General features: G+C 48.8%; 1 protein-coding gene across 5 annotated transcripts in view; it reads left to right on the forward strand.

Moving 5' to 3' along the window:
- The window catches only part of Stimate (STIM activating enhancer), a 57,485-nt gene that overhangs the window by 25,467 nt on the left and 14,793 nt on the right, over nt 1-17,225 (forward strand). Inside the window, exon 1 of one of the 5 annotated variants that reach the window (XR_010058297.1) lies at nt 13,386-17,181. The exons of 3 other annotated variants lie outside the window; for them this stretch is intronic. The gene's annotated coding sequence lies outside the window, so the exon portion shown is untranslated. Of the gene's footprint in view, nt 1-13,385; nt 17,182-17,225 lie in introns of those variants that run through there. One more of the 5 variants, XM_063275491.1, reaches the window with a different exon arrangement.

Genomic DNA, 17,225 nt, shown 5'->3' on the forward strand with positions numbered 1-17,225 from the left:
AAACAAAATGTATGACCACGTGTTCCACCCAGAGGTCTGCCTGCTGTGAAAATTTCTCTTCACCATTGGCGTTCAGGGTTGTCCTAGTGAGGAGATGTAACACTGCTGCCGTCCACTCCTGGGTGGAGCCCGCATAGTGTGCAAAGCACCAGTCAACCAGGCCCCGGTCTTTCCTGTCTCAGTCAGCCCAGCATAGGGCACACCCTGTCAGGCTGTAGGTGCAGGCTGGGCAGCGGGTGGCATCGTAACGGGAGTAGAAAACCATAGGCATTGGGACGACTTCTTCATGTTTCTCGCCTGTGCCTTCAGGACCTGCGTAGGCCAGGTCACGTATGTCCCACTTCCATCCGATAACAGACCGCTGCTGTGCACGTCCCACTTTAGGGCTCTGGGTCAGGTGCATGACGGGCAGCTCGGGTTGCACGGTCCCTTGGTGGTCCATCGTCACATGTTCAGTTTCCACTGAGGCCCAGGAGCAGACCAAGAGCGTCCTCTCATAGGGAGAGTAGCCATCCACTCATGATAGTAGAACCTTCCTCTAAAATCCTGAAGGGCTCTTCTGTGATTCACCCACAGTGGCCAGCCAGCGTCCCCAGGCAGCATGCCTGTCTGCCATTACCAAGTGTGGGTTTGTGGGGCAGTGCCACCAGACAGAGGAGCCGGTAAGGTAGCAGTACGTTCAGAACCCCAGTGAATCTCATAATCGAGGATGCCAGGAATACAAACTAGCTCTCCACCAGGTCCCTGTCTTGGCGCACAGGACCAGGACTCCATGTTCGTAAGGCATCTGGATAGGCCCTGAGTGTTTAGCCAGTGAGCTTCCCTTCCTAGACATCCCCTCCTGCAAAAAGTATTTAATCCCTGATCCACCCCAAGTAAGACGTATGCATCCTCATCCATCATGAATAAAGCAGTTTGGACAAGTAAGGACCGTCTCTTTTATCAAGGACCACCTTTGTCGGGGGCAGGGTGGGCTTCATCACACAGAGCGGCTGCTGAGTGTCCCACAGAAGCCCCGCTATACCTTGGCTCTCACTCAGAGCTAAGCCAGATTCCTCCTGGGCTCACCTCAGGCCCTAAGGCCTGTTCTCAACTCCTCAGGGTTCCCGGTGGCATCTGGGTGCACAAGAGTTTGAGAATCCCAGCCTCCATTCCAGCCCAGCCATTTCTCACTGGGAGAAGCATGGGCTGGGGCCCCTATCCTAAACTGTTTTTGCCTTGCTCGAGCGATCTGTCAGTGGCAAGGAGCCTTTCGCCTTCCCAGAACAACACATCGGAATGGCACATCGGCAGGGCAGCGTTCTGACACTCCAGCTCCGAGGTAGAAAGGCGGACTCACACTCGAGTACCTTTGGGTCCGCTGGATCGTGCGGTTCAAGTGGTAGAGAAGCCTGCCCAGTAGCCTGGACCTGCTAAAGAGCCTTCTGTTCCCGGCCCTACACAAAGCTAGCAGCTCTCCCAGTCGCTTGGCTAAATGGGCCTTCGTAACACACCCAGGTGAGGAATGTGCTGTCTCCAGAATTCCAGATAGGCCCACTACACGTGCTTCTTTCTTGGTGGTGGGAGGGGCCAGGTGCAATAACTTTCCCTTCACCTTAGAAGGAGTGTCTCTGCGTGCCCCACATCAGTGGACTCCAGAGAATTTCACCATGTAGAAGGTCCTTGAATTTCGGTTGGATTCACTTCCCATCTTCCGATGCACTGTGTCACCAGAGTCCAAAGGAGTCGCTGCTCCCTTGATCAAATAAATCAGCACAGTGTTGTCAATCCATAGTGCACCACTGTGATATGCTGCAGAAACCAGGAAGTTTCCTTTTCCCCTGTGTAATTACCCTTGCAAAAGGCTTAAGGTCTCTCTGAGGAAGGACCAACAAAACAAAACAAAACAAAACAAAACAAAACAAAAAACCCTCAGGCACTCTATCAAGGCCCTTCCTTAGGGAAACCTGGCCATCTCCGTTCAGACTGGCTCCAGTGTGAAATCGTTAGTGGGGCAAGATTACCTTTGCCATGGTCCCCCGTGTCCCTTTTTCGTCTGCTTGATGATTTTTCCACTTATGCAAATCAAACAAAGGTGCAGTAGGCTTCTTGACCCCGGCTACTTCAGAGCCCATCCAAACCACTGCATTTAACTCACCTGTCTGAGCGGCAGCATCTCCAACCCTAAGGGGTGGCAGGAGGAAGAGGGGCACAGCAGAGCTCCACAGACGTGCTGGTGCCTCTCATTATTCCGTATCTTACAAGATTCGTGAAGAGCGTGTCTTCCAGCCTTTCCAGTGTGGAGAATTAGGTTTTACACAACATGTCTACTCTAGAATTGCAGTCTCCTTGAGCTTTAAAATCCCTCTATCAACACTAAGCCAATGGACATCAGGCACCTCCAACTCCATTTCAGTAGGCCATCTTTTGACAAATACTTTAGCCAACCATTCAGACAAACTTTTGACACCATTTCCTTTTAACTGTGCAAGCGTCCCTATTACACCTAGACGCTACAGTTGGTAGGCCCGTATCCATACCCAGCCTGATCCAGTTTATGTTCTTCCCGCCATTATCTCAGACTTCTGCTTGAAGGACCTGGCCAACTCGCTCGGTAAGCTCTCAGCAGTGCAGCACACCTCCTGTGGACTACACGTTCTGTCTCCCTCTGGGAGCCTGTGTAGCCCTACGTCTGGTTACAGCTCTAGAGGCCACTATTGTTGGGCCCTGGGAGACATTGGTATTATCTTGCCTGGCATCTCCTTCAGAGAAGGTCACTGCTGATTTAGCAGAGAATAAAGAATTAATTTCCTCTGTCAAATTAATATTCCAGGCTTTGGGGCTGGGGGTGCATCTTCTGCTGCGAGGGGAGAGACTGCTTCTTCAGGTGAGATGAACCCTTGAGAATCGGAGGGTTCAAAGTTCTCAGCGCCAGTAGGGTCCACATCTCCATCCCAAGTTGCAGGATCCCACTCTTTACCAGTTAGTGCCCTCACTTTAACTGATGACACTTCTCTCCAAAGCCGGGACTTCAGTTTTCGTTGTGATTCAGTCAATCCTATAATGAGGGGTTTGGTTTGATTTCAGCTCGAGCTTTGTGACCACTGATGATTCTCTTAGAAACCTTTAGACTGTCGATGTACAAATGGAGTCCATCAGATTTATCTCTGAGTTGTGGTCCTTCACTGTATTCTGAGATGCTAGAAGTGGGCTAATTTTTAATCCTGTAGCTCATTCTTTTCCTTTGTCAGTTTATCTGGAGATGCTAGGAGCAACCAACCAGCAGCATCATTTTCTTTAGATTTTTTTTTCCCACAAGTTGTCAAAACTTACGTAGAGAGTTACCAGATCCACTGCCTGTCATAATTGGTGAACCAGGTCAGTCAAATGGATTTGTCTCAAGTCTGTAAAATAGTTCACACCGTGGGTTTTCCCGTACTCTCTGAGCCCCCAGGAGAGGCTTCAGTAATTGTAGTTGGCAAACAAACACCTATTCCAGATCCTTAGAAACATCGTCCTTACACTTCTGTTGCCGTAGAACCACTCCCAGTACCAAAATCTGTATTAGTAAGGGTTCTCAAGAGGAACGGAACCTGTAAATGAATAAGTGTGTGTGTGTGCCTGTGCGTGTGTGCGTGTGTGTGTGTGTGCACGCCTGTGTGAAGGAGATTTATTAGAATGACTTACAGACTGTGGTTCAACTACTCTTTTTTTCTTTTGGTTCTTTTTTTTGGAGCTGGGGACCGAGCCCAGGGCCTTGCGCTTCCTAGGTAAGCGCTCTACCACTGAGCTAAATCCCCAGCCCCGGTTCAACTACTCTTAACAATGGCTGTCCACCAACCAGAAAGTCCAAGAATCCAAGAAGTAGGCTCCAGTTGCCAGCAAGGGGACGGACTTGACAGTGAGGCAAGAGAGCAGGCAGGCAGAGCGAAGCTTCCTTGTCCATGTCCTTTGTATAGGCCGCCAGCAGGTGTGGCCCAGATTAAAGGTCTGGATTAAAGGTGGATCTTCCAGCCGTGAAGCTGGAAATGATTTAATTAAGAAAAATCTCCCTCACCGGTATATGCCTGGCCATCGGGTTAAAGTTAATTCCAGATGCAGTCATGGTAACAACCAAGTGTAGTCATCACAAATCCATCCCTTGTTGATCTGGAGAGATGGCGCAGCCTTGAAGGCTCACAACCAAAGTGCAAGTCCACTCCTTGTCAGTTCGACACACAATCACATCCCCTGTGCCGTGCCTTACACAGTAACCAGTGTTTCCGGAGTAACCCCTCACTTCTCATGGGGTCTGTAAATTGATAGAACACACACACACACACGCGGGCGCGCGCGCGCACCTTTATTATAAGATCAAAAAGTTTCTGCGTTTTTTTGGTCTAGGACACTAGGATAATGATGCAGAGGTAACACAAACAGGAGAATATGAACGTGTCTTCATGTGTGCCCCGTTCCTAGAATGTCCCCTCGGCCTAAGTGCACTGGTTAGCCGGGCCTCTTTCCCGGACAGCTTGTTCCTACTCGGAGTTCCTACTCAGAGTTCCAACGGCATTAAGGGCAGTTACACAACACTGCATCCTGAACGTACGCCTTATCCCTTTACCTCCCCTCCCAGGTCCCAGAGACCCATGTACCTGCAGCATTCCCGGTCCGAAAATGTTCGGGTCGCTGAGGCACCAGGGGAGTGCCTCCATTGGCCTGAGTTCTTCTGGGTACCAGGGTTACTTTGTTCTGTATTTCCTCGAAGGCAATGCCTGCTTCTTAATTCTCGCCACAGCTATCAGTCTGTGTTGTCAGCATCATCAGGCTTCTTACCTTGTGTGTCTATCAGCTGTTATTCCTGTCAGACAGATCCCTTGGGACGTGCTGTGCAGATAACAGTCACTCCTGCTAGGATCATTAGCACGAGACAGAGGCACTGTTGCCCCCTTCCCAGCAGAAGCTGTGGCTTCAAGTACTATAAGCGTTTTTTACTTGTTTAGCTTTTCTGAGAGGGCGCCATTCATCTCTCAGCCCTCAACTGGACATGTTATACGAGATCTACATCTGGCGACCTTAGAATTTTAATCCTATCTGATTTAAAAAAAAAAAAAAAGTTAAATCCTTACCCCCAAACTACTCATGAACACTTGTGGTTAAAAACTTAGTCCAGACACCATAATCAAGACTGTGGATCAGTTCCTTCTGCCTTCCCTCGGGGAGTAATTGTCCTCTGGCATTCTTGCTGTGAGCTTCCAAAGCAGTTTTAATCTCTGCAGCTAAATTGAAAGAACCTATCATGAAAATTCATGGAACTTAACTAAAATCAAAATAAATGCCCACACAATCCCCAAGAAATGGAGCTTGAGCGAGAATCTAAATAAATTCCTTTGTTCGATAAAATGTTATTCAGCTACCTGATGTGAGCCAGGCTCTGCCTAAGTGCTAGTGGTGAATAGGTTTGACCTGAGCAGATCCTTCTGACACTACCGGGCAGACATCCTATTGAAAGTAAGGCAGTCCAGAAAACACAGGAGAAGCCAAGCCTTCCGCCTCAAGCCAGTAGTCCTAACTACTCGTGGAGCTAAGACAGGAAGATCATGATTTCAGAGTCTGCCTGGGCTGCAAAGTAAGTTCTAGGCCAGCTTAAAACTGTTATCAGACTTCGTCTCAAAATCAGAGTGCAGAAATACAAAATAAAAATAGATAGAACTGGGCTGGGGATGCAGTTCGATGGCAGGGTGCTTGCCTAGCATGTGTGACCCTGGATTCAGTCTCTAGTACAAAAGAAATAAGAAAGAAAAGCCATGGTATTATTGGAGTCCAGTGGATAGGCTAACAGGAGGTTGATGAATGGGCATGGTACACACCTTCAGATGTGGGTGTCCGGAGAGGCTTCCAGGGAGGTGACCTGGGAACTAGGGAAATAAGAGGAAGCCAGCCACTTGTTGATCTGGAGCAGAGTGTTGCTGTAGGAAGACAGACAGAATGTGGGCGTTTGGTGTAGAGCAGCCTCTGTGGCTGGGATATGTGGGAATCGGGTCAGAGGAATGACCAAGATCCCTGCCATGTAGGACCTTGGCTACAGAATGAGCTTGCCCTTTACCCTAAACACTAGGGAAAGAAAGGCATGGGACAGTTCTGTGCTCGTTTATAATGTAAAGAGATTACTTATTAAAGTAACACATCTTAAGTGTGAAATTTGATGAGTCCGTGTGCCGTGGGTATTTTAAGTGCAAAGGAGAAAGCATAACTGTTTATACTTTGGAGAGACCAGTGACTGGGAAGAGATGGAGGGCAGATAATGGACAGGTGAGTGGATGGAAAGATGGACGGGTGGATAGAGGAGCAGACAGCGTTCTGTCTGTTACATGAACCGCACTGTGGCTCTGAGCAAGGTATTTATTCATTTAACTCTTGGAAACGTGGGGTCGCAGGTGGCACGGGATCCTGTATTCTTGCCATCTCTGCCCAGGAAAGGGCCAAGAGAAATGGCCTTACTCAGATCACCATATCAGTTGACTTCAGCTTGGGCCTTCAAGTCCCCCATAGGTGCTTGTTGATTGTGGTGACCAGATGTGGCCTAGACTTTCTGCCCCGACAGCAGGCCCAGCCACTCACCCTTCTCTTTGCTGAGGGTGACTCCTGTGCTGGACAGGCATGCAATGTTTGTTTCCGTGGTGTGGTTCTCAAGGCTTATTTAAAAGGCCCTTCTTGGAAGGTAGCTTCTATACCACTGTCTGCTAGTACCTGAAATGCTGTCGTTCAGATGCTGTGCACAGATGCTGTGTGTGTGATGCAAGCTGTCGCGAGTCACTGTCCTTTATTACAGGAGGTGTCAACTCCAACTGTTCAGAGATTATTACCTTGCAGCCGCTTACAATCACCAACGACATTTCAGGAGAAATTCACCTATATGCTGCTTACAACAGATCTGCCTGAAACATAAAGTTTAAAGAGATTGAAAAGGCACTTTAGAAAAAAACGCTACCAAAAAAAAAGGGACTGGCCAGGGTGAGCATACCTGTGATCTCAGCACGGGAGAGGCGGCGATGGGAGGAGAGGCAAGGCCAGCCCAGGCTCTCCAGCAAGATCTTACCTCAACAGCAAACAAACAAAACCCAAACATGAATATTTCCTGTACGTGTACATTTTCTAAAAGGTGTATTTTAATCCAAAGGTTGGAGGAGATGGGAACTGTTTGAGGCACGCCAGGTCCTATACGTTACTCACTGCAAGTGCGAGCACCGCCTGGGGGAGGAGCAGCGAAGCCCATCAGCACGGGAAAACAAATCCTGAAGGCCTTGGTAGGCGTGAGGAAAGGGGCGTGTGCAGAAGAGCAGTCGTGGCTGCTGTGCAAACTGCCAGGCCTGAGAGGAGAGCAACCCCCAAAGGGTTGAAAAGGGATGAGCCCCAGAGGCATCCAGGCCACTGAAGGATAGGAAGAGGACGGAGCACAGTTGGGGGTGCTTTAAGCTCTTAGACCTGCAGGGAAGGAAGAAAGGAGGGGCTGGACTGGAGAGGTCAGGTCCTAGCCAAGTGGAATGCGTGTCTAAGGCCACGGTAGGAGACAGCTCAGCCTATGACTCAGGGAGATGAGTTAGAGAAGGGAGGGAATACAGGGTGAGAGGCAGGGATGGGAGAGTGAGCTGCGCGTACCTAAGCTGCAGGTTCTTAAAAGTACTCCTCTCCCTCTTTCTTCCCGGGTATAGAGTGTGCATGTGTGTGTATGTGTGTGTGCATGTGTGTGTGTGTGCATGCATGTGTGCGTGTGTGCGTGCATACTGACTTGCAAGTTAGAGGCAGAGACTGGGTTCAAACTCACCTCTGTCTCTAGGCTCATACTCTTGACTGTTCATTCCTTCAGAGGCTTGGGACCCTGTGCCTGTCTGTCTGTCTTGTACCTGCTGAGGACCTGCTTAGGCCTTAAGGCAGTTTGGCGCCCTTTAAGCAACAGGAAGGGGCCTGTGTGAGAGAAAGGGCTTCACTTAGTGCTGCTGGCCTTGAATGCCAGGAGTCTCTAGCTTGCTGGCTCTCCTCCTCTCTTGGCCCCGGAAGGGATCCCTCAAGCTGGTTGCAGTTCTGGAGAGCTTCCTCACCCTGCTTGTTCTGCCCTGAGCCTTGCCTCAGAAGGTGATGCGGGGCCTTGCTCTGTCCATTTTCTCTGTTCTTCAGGAGCGCCATTAATGGAGAGGTCACTTGTCCTGGAGTTCTGTGAACCTTGCTTTTAACGTTAGCTCTTGGCTTTTCACCTGCAGAGACTTCTGTCTTCTCAGGTTTCCTTGTCCCTGGATTAGAACATTCAATTGAGATGCGAGATACCATGGGGCAAGTTTGAATTCCCACAGCAGGGGCCTCTACACCATTCTCTCTCTCATGTCCACAGCTAATTCTGTCAGCTGAAGGTTTTTCTAAAACATCTTTCTTCTCCTCAGCCTTCTGTGGCAGCAAGTGATGAGCTATTCTTTGGCCCAGGATGTCTACCGGGTCTCCCTGCTCCTGTATCACCCTCTTTAGGCCGCTGTCAGCACAGCAGCAGAATGAAGCCGCTGAGTGAACTCCAGCTTAGCATCCACCCGTCCCCTCAGGCAGAAAGAGAAGCCCTTGACCCACTTCAGCGTGGAGACTGTCTGACCCCCCTGCACCTTCCTCCGTTAGATTACCTGGAACCCCCACAAACAGATCGTGCCTGTTCCCAGACTCTTCCCAGAGTTCACCTTCACACAGCACGGATGCACTCTGGAGCTTAGCCGCCCTCCCATGTAAGGAAGGCAAGGACTTCACCTGATTCACCTCCTCCTGAATGGCTCATCTTACATAAAAGTTCAAATGTATATATTTATGTGTGTATTAATTTACCGATAGAACTTGGAAGTATTTCCATATTAAGTTATTAATCTTGTCTAGATCTACTTTTTTAGCAGTGTTTAGGATTAAAATCTATACGTGCCCTATTATATATACTTATCCCCGTTAATATTTAGTGACCATTTATTTCCAGGGTTTTGTTGTGACAGTGGTACAGTGACCTCCCTATATGTTTTCATACATGGAAACACTTTCAAGTTATATCAGTAAATTAATACACCATAGATAAATACATTTGAACTTGGAGAATACTCACCTTGGACTTCAGAGAACGCAGTGTAATTCTTTGGCAGACTCACCACGTTGGACTTCTGGACGTATGCTCTCTCTCCACCTTTTTAAACGGGACATTTGGCCTATAGAAAAGCCTCACCTTGCCCTGCAGTTACTATCTTTCTACACGATTAAGCCCCCCGGCTTCCTTAACACAGTACACAGACTGGGTGTCTTAAATGGTAGACATTTATTTTCTTTCAGTTCTGAGGTCAGATCCAAGATGAAAGGGCTAGTCAGGACGCGTTTCCTCCTCAGGAAAGAACAGGCCCTCAAGAGACAACAGCCAGACAGGACAAAACAAGATACAGTAAGACAAGGCCTTGTCTCAAGGCTGGACACAGCCGTCCATTAGGAGGAAAAGAGTCTCAAGTGCAGGCTAGAGGGCCTGAGACACATCCGCTCCCACTGTTCAGAGTTCCACAGAACCACCAAGCTCACAGCCATAGCATGCATGCGGAGGACCTGGTGCAGACCCATGCAGACCTGTGCTTGCTGCTTCAGTCTGTGTGAACCACGTTCTCCTGGTGTCCTCTGTCCCCTCTGACTCCTACAGTCTTTCTACCCCCTCTTCCGAAGAGTTCCTTGATATCCAAGGGACCCAGTGGAGACCTCCAGTCTAGGCTGTCCGTATGTCTGGCTGTGAGCTCTACACTCAATCCCATTTGCTGCCAAGGGAAGCCTCTCTGATGACGACTGGACAAAACACCGTTCTGAGTATAGCAGAACATTAGAAATCGTTTCATTGGTTTTTGTTTTTTTGTTTTGTTTTGTTTTGTTTTGGGTTTTTTTGTTTGTTTGTTTCTACCCTAGGTGTCTGGGCTTTCCAGTCCCTTGCCCCTAGCCATCTAGGCAGTGTAGGGCATGAGCTGACTCTCCTGGTCTGGGCCTCAAGTTAAACTAGACATGGGTTGGCCATGCCCACAAATTCCGTGCTACCATTGTGCCAGTGCATCTTGTAGGCAGTGTAGATTGTAGGTCAAAGGTTTTGTGTCTGGGTTGGTGTGCACATTTCTTTGTCCATATCCTGAAGAGTACCTTCCCATACCAAAGAGAGTAGACCATAGGGGTGAAGACTGCAGGCACCAGCTTGACCTCTCTCCATTCACTGAGCTGTGTGGATGCTGTCCCCAGAAACGGGGCTCTACCGTTGGTTTCAGAGAGCGACCCTCACCCTAACATCAGCCTGGCTGTCCTAGGGTCAGCCTGGGTTGATTAGGGATCTCTGTGGGACCCCTCAGCTAAAGTCTCAACTGAGTGCCTTTCTCGCAGACCCACTGCTGAGCCTTGCCTGGCTACAAAAGATGACCAGGTCAGACTCCAAGTCTTCCATTACTAGGGGCCTCCACTAGGAGCCTCACAGATTCCAGGAAGTTTCCACTGAACTAGGTTCCGCCTCACCCACGCCCCTCCAATTCCAGCTGTCTCCCCACACTCTCTCCCTCCACCCCCAGTTCCCACCACCTGACCCCTCCAGCTCTCATCCCCACTCCTTCCTGAGGAGACCATGGCTTCCCCACTACAGCCCTCCTCCCTGCCTAGCCTCTCGGGTCTGTGGATTATCCATTATCATTTATTTAACGGCTGATGCCCGCACATAAGTAAATAGAGACTGGGGTTGTTTATCTGGGCCTGGGTTACCTCCCTCAGGATGATTTTTTGTTTCTAGTTCCATCCATTTGCCTGCAAATTTCATGATGTCATTGGTTTTAACAGCAAGTAATACCCCATCATATTTTCTTTATTCGTCTTTCGTCGAGGGACATCTAGGTTGTGGCCAGTTACTGGCTATGATGAGTAGAGTTGCAATGAATATGATTGATCTTTGTGGTAGGATGGAGCATCTTTTGAGTGCATGCCCAAGAGTGGGTTTGGGTCTTGAGGTAGATCAAATCCCAATTTTCTGAGGAACCAATGAAGAGCTGCTACTTTTTGTTGTCGTTTGGTGTTTGTTTGTTTGTTTGTTTGTGATAGGGTTTCTCTTTGTAGTCCTGGCTCTCCTGAAATTCATTCTGTAGACCAGGCTGGCATCGAACTCACAGAGATCCACCAGCCATTGCCTCCCAAGTGCTGGGATTAAAGGTGTGCACCACCACCTCTCAACTTGGATGTCTGCTTCTTACGGTATCTTCACATGGTCCCTTCCTGGTACACTCAGACATATGTGCTCACTCAGACACATGTGCTCACTCAGACACATGTGCTCACTCATACATATGTGCTCACTCATACATATGTGCTCGCTCATACACATGTGCTCACTCAGACATAGGTGCTCACTCAGACATATGTGCTCACTCAGACACATGTGCTCGCTCAGACACATGTGCTCGCTCATACACATGTGCTGGCTCATACACATGTGCTCGCTCAGACACATGTGCTCGCTCAGACACATGTGCTCGCTCAGACACATGTGCTCGCTCAGACACAAGTGCTCGCTCATACACATGTGCTGGCTCAGACACATGTGCTCGCTCATACACATGTGCTCGCTCAGACACATGTGCTCGCTCAGACACATGTGCTCGCTCAGACACATGTGCTCGCTCATACACATGTGCTCGCTCATACACATGTGCTCGCTCATACACAGGTGCTCGCTCAGACACAGGTGCTCGCTCAGACACATGTGCTCGCTCAGACACATGTGCTCGCTCATGCACATGTGCTCGCTCGTACACATGTGCTCGCTCGTACACATGTGCTCGCTCAGACACATGTGCTTGCTCATACACATGTGCTCGCTCAGACACATGTGCTCACTCATACATATGTGCTCGCTCGTACACATGTGCTCGCTCAGACATATGTGCTCACTCATACACATGTGCTCGCTCATACACATGTGCTCACTCAGACATAGGTGCTCACTCAGACATAGGTGCTCACTCAGACATATGTGCTCACTCAGACATATGTGCTCGCTCATACACATGTGCTCGCTCATACACATGTGCTCGCTCAGACACATGTGCTTGCTCAGACATATGTGCTCACTCATACACATGTGCTCACTCATACATATGTGCTCGCTCAGGCACATGTGCTCACTCATGCATATGTGCTCACTCAGACATATGTGCTCACTCAGACACATGTGCTCCCTCATACATATGTGCTCGCTCGTACACATGTGCTTGCTCAGACATATGTGCTCACTCAGACATATGTGCTCACTCAGACACATGTGCTCACTCATACATATGTGCTCGCTCAGACACATGTGCTCGCTCAGACATATGTGCTTGCTCATACACATGTACTCGCTCATACACATGTGCTCGCTCAGACATATGTGCTCGCTCAGACACATGTGCTCGCTCAGACATATGTGCTTGCTCATACACATGTACTCGCTCATACACATGTGCTCGCTCAGACATATGTGCTCGCTCAGACACATGTGCTTGCTCATACACATGTGCTCGCTCATACATATGTGCTCACTCAGACACATGTGCTCGCTCATACATATGTGCTCACTCATACATATGTGCTCACTCAGATATATGTGCTCACTCAGACATATGTGCTCGCTCATACACATGTGCTCGCTCATACACATGTGCTCGCTCAGACATATGTGCTCACTCATGCACATGTGCTCACTCATACACATGTGCTCGCTCATACATATGTGCTCACTCATGCACATGTGCTCACTCATACACATGTGCTCGCTCATACATATGTGCTCACTCATACACATGTGCTCACTCATACACATGTGCTCGCTCATACACATGTGCTCGCTCAGACATATGTGCTCACTCATACACATGTGCTCGCTCATACACATGTGCTCGCTCAGACATATGTGCTCGCTCAGACACATGTGCTTGCTCATACACATGTGCTCGCTCAGATATATGTGCTCGCTCATACACATGTGCTCACTCATACACATGTGCTCACTCAGACACATGTGCTCGCTCATACACATGTGCTCACTCATACATATGTGCTCACTCAGACACATGTGCTCGCTCAGACACATGTGCTCGCTCATACACATGTACTCGCTCATACACATGTGCTTCCTCATACACATGTGCTCGCTCAGACACATGTGCTCGCTCAGACACATATGCTCGCTCAGACATATGTGCTCGCTCAGACATATGTGCTCGCTCATACACATGTGCTCGCTCATACATATGTGCTCACTCAGACACATGTGCTCGCTCATACACATGTGCTCACTCATACATATGTGCTCGCTCAGACACATGTGCTCGCTCATACACATGTGCTCGCTCATACACATGTGCTCGCTCATACACATGTGCTCGCTCAGACACAGGTGCTTCCTCATACACATGTGCTCGCTCAGACACATGTGCTCGCTCAGACACACGTGCTCGCTCAGACATATGTGCTCGCTCAGACATATGTGCTCACTCATGCACATGTGCTTGCTCATACATATGTGCTTGCTCATACACATGTACTCGCTCATACACATGTGCTCGCTCATACACATGTGCTTCCTCATACACATGTGCTCGCTCAGACATATGTGCTCACTCAGACACATGTGCTCGCTCATACATATGTGCTCGCTCATACACATGTGCTTGCTCAGACATATGTGCTCACTCAGACACATGTGCTCGCTCAGACATGTGCTCACTCATACATATGTGCTCACTCATACACATGTGCTTGCTCAGACACATGTGCTCGCTCAGACACATGTGCTCGCTCATACACATGTGCTCACTCATACATATGTGCTCACTCAGACACATGTGCTCGCTCATACATATGTGCTTGCTCATACACATGTACTCGCTCATACACATGTGCTCGCTCATACACATGTGCTTCCTCATACACATGTGCTCGCTCAGACACATGTGCTCGCTCAGACACATGTGCTCGCTCAGACATATGTGCTCACTCAGACACATGTGCTCGCTCAGACACATGTGCTCTCTCAGACATATGTGCTCACTCAGACACATGTGCTCACTCATACATATGTGCTCACTCAGACACATGTGCTCGCTCATACACATGTGCTCACTCATACATATGTGCTCACTCAGACACATGTGCTCACTCAGACATATGTGCTCACTCAGACACATGTGCTCGCTCAGACACATGTGCTCACTCATACACATGTGCTTCCTCATACACATGTGCTCGCTCAGACACATGTGCTCGCTCAGACACATGTGCTCGCTCAGACATATGTGCTCGCTCAGACATATGTGCTCACTCATGCACATGTGCTTGCTCATACATATGTGCTTGCTCATACACATGTACTCGCTCATACACATGTGCTCGCTCATACACATGTGCTTCCTCATACACATGTGCTCGCTCAGACATATGTGCTCACTCAGACACATGTGCTCGCTCATACATATGTGCTCGCTCATACACATGTGCTTGCTCAGACATATGTGCTCGCTCAGACATGTGCTCACTCATACATATGTGCTCACTCATACACATGTGCTTGCTCAGACACATGTGCTCGCTCAGACACATGTGCTCGCTCATACACATGTGCTCACTCATACATATGTGCTCACTCAGACACATGTGCTCGCTCATACATATGTGCTTGCTCATACACATGTACTCGCTCATACACATGTGCTCGCTCATACACATGTGCTTCCTCATACACATGTGCTCGCTCAGACACATGTGCTCGCTCAGACACATGTGCTCGCTCAGACATATGTGCTCACTCAGACACATGTGCTCGCTCAGACACATGTGCTCTCTCAGACATATGTGCTCACTCAGACACATGTGCTCACTCATACATATGTGCTCACTCAGACACATGTGCTCGCTCATACACATGTGCTCACTCATACATATGTGCTCACTCAGACACATGTGCTCACTCAGACATATGTGCTCACTCAGACACATGTGCTCGCTCAGACACATGTGCTCACTCATACACATGTGCTTCCTCATACACATGTGCTCGCTCAGACACATGTGCTCGCTCAGACACATGTGCTCGCTCAGACATATGTGCTCACTCAGACATATGTGCTCACTCATGCACATGTGCTCACTCATACACATGTACTCGCTCATACACATGTGCTCGCTCATACACATGTGCTCGCTCAGACATATGTGCTCACTCAGACACATGTGCTCACTCATACATATGTGCTCGCTCGTACACATGTGCTTGCTCAGACATATGTGCTCACTCAGACACATGTGCTCGCTCAGACATGTGCCCACTCAGACATATGTGCTCACTCATACACATGTGCTCGCTCATACACATGTGCTCGCTCATACACATGTGCTCACTCATACGTATGTGCTCACTCAGACACATGTGCTCACTCAGACATATGTGCTCTGGTTCCTCTTTTTAAGAAACACTAGACATATTGGGTAGGACACACCCATAGGACCTCATTTGACCTTAGTCACTTCTTCAAAAGCATTAGTCTCCTGGCACCACAATTGTTCCTGTTATCCACGTATGGCATTGCTATAATAGTATAACAGTAGATTTATTATATAATTACCTATACTTGTGTCTAGTTATACTGTACTTAATTATATCATTTTATGTAACCTATTTAATACACATAATGTATAATTCCTCCCCACAAGCCATTTGAAGGGAAATTACAGCCCCTCTGATACCTAAGTGTTCGTCTTGTAGGAATCAGAGCCTTCTCCTTTTCCAATATTTGGTGTTGTTAATACTGGTGAAGACAAAGCCAAGCGTGCTTTAACCCAGCACTGGGGCGTCAGACAGACAGATCTCTAAGTTTGAGGTCTACAGAGTGAGTTCTAAGGCAGCCAGGACTACCCAGAGAAACCCTATTTTTGAAGAACAAACATAATGGTGGCAGTAGTCAGAATGCTGAGGACAGAACTGGGAGGCACAAAGTGACTCCAGCCCAGCTGGAAGTTTATAGCCCAGTCTCTGTGAGCCTGTGCCCCTCAGTGACACCCGGTGTTTCTAGGAGAAACCTACCTTCAAGGGCCGTTCAGGCCCCAGAGCCTCTTGGGCTTCAGCTTAAGATTCTTTGGCAATGTTGGGGTCTGGATAAACCATATGTCAAGGACAAAACACTCTTCCTTACGGTTCCGCCAGCTCTCTGGTCTCTTCAGTATCAGCATGACTGAGGACACCAGGCTTGTTATTCCGTGTTTGCACAGCAGCCTTGCCTGCTGTGTGGACTGCTGCATTTATTCAGAGCAGGGCTGACCTGCCTTTTGTTTTCTCACACCCTCTGCCTGCTCTTAGTCTCTTTGGTGGCTGGGGATTTCTCCCAAGTTGGTGCTCTCCTGTCCCCCTTCTGATCAGGGGTCTCTCATGCCTTAAGTCAGTTGGATTCTTCTTAGCACTTTGGTGTGGTAAATATCACACAAGCCGTACTTCCGATGTTTGTTTTAGTTGTGTAAGGTCGATAAGAGTTTCAGGGGCACCTGTAGCCAAATCACGTTATTTCCTGTTACAGACATCGTGCCGAGAACAGGCACACACCTTTGCCCTGAGAGTCCTTTGCCAGCCAAGGTCGAGCAGGTTGTTGCTGCCTTGCCCCTGGAGCTGTGAGCATAGCCAGCATCTCTTCTCAGTACTTCACCTGGGAAATCCAGCATCCGCTCAGTTCTCAGGGCTGCTTTTCTAAGCTGACTCTGCTTAGACTCTCCTGGGTCCTTCTTCCCTACAGGATCCATGGCAAACCCTCTGACCCAGCACTCAGGAACCCCTGACACATGTCTCATGTTCAGTTTGTTACCCTCTTACCTGCTGTTTCTCCCGCAGGCTTTCATATTTATCTACTATCATGAGGCAAATTGAATTATTCTGCACACACTGCCGTGCTCTGCAGCTGTACATGTAAACTTCAAAGCTGCGTCTGCCCTGTGCTTTTCTCTGCTCTTACTGAGCCTTGAGGACCTAGCTCATTTACTTCTGACAGGGAAGCCTGCCCTAACTCCTGCGTCCAGTCCAGCCTCGGGTCTGTCACTTCTGTAGCACTTCCCAGCCTGCGCTGTGCCGCTCTCCCATTTCTTAGGGAGCCGACTTTACATTTGTATCCTCAGTGTCTGGCTTGGAGTACGGTAAGCCCCAGGGTGAGTGGGTGGGGTGTACTCAGAACATATGC

The sequence above is a fragment of the Rattus norvegicus genome, chromosome 16 (genome assembly GCF_036323735.1).
Source record: "Rattus norvegicus strain BN/NHsdMcwi chromosome 16, GRCr8, whole genome shotgun sequence".
Lineage (NCBI taxonomy): Eukaryota > Metazoa > Chordata > Mammalia > Rodentia > Muridae > Rattus > Rattus norvegicus.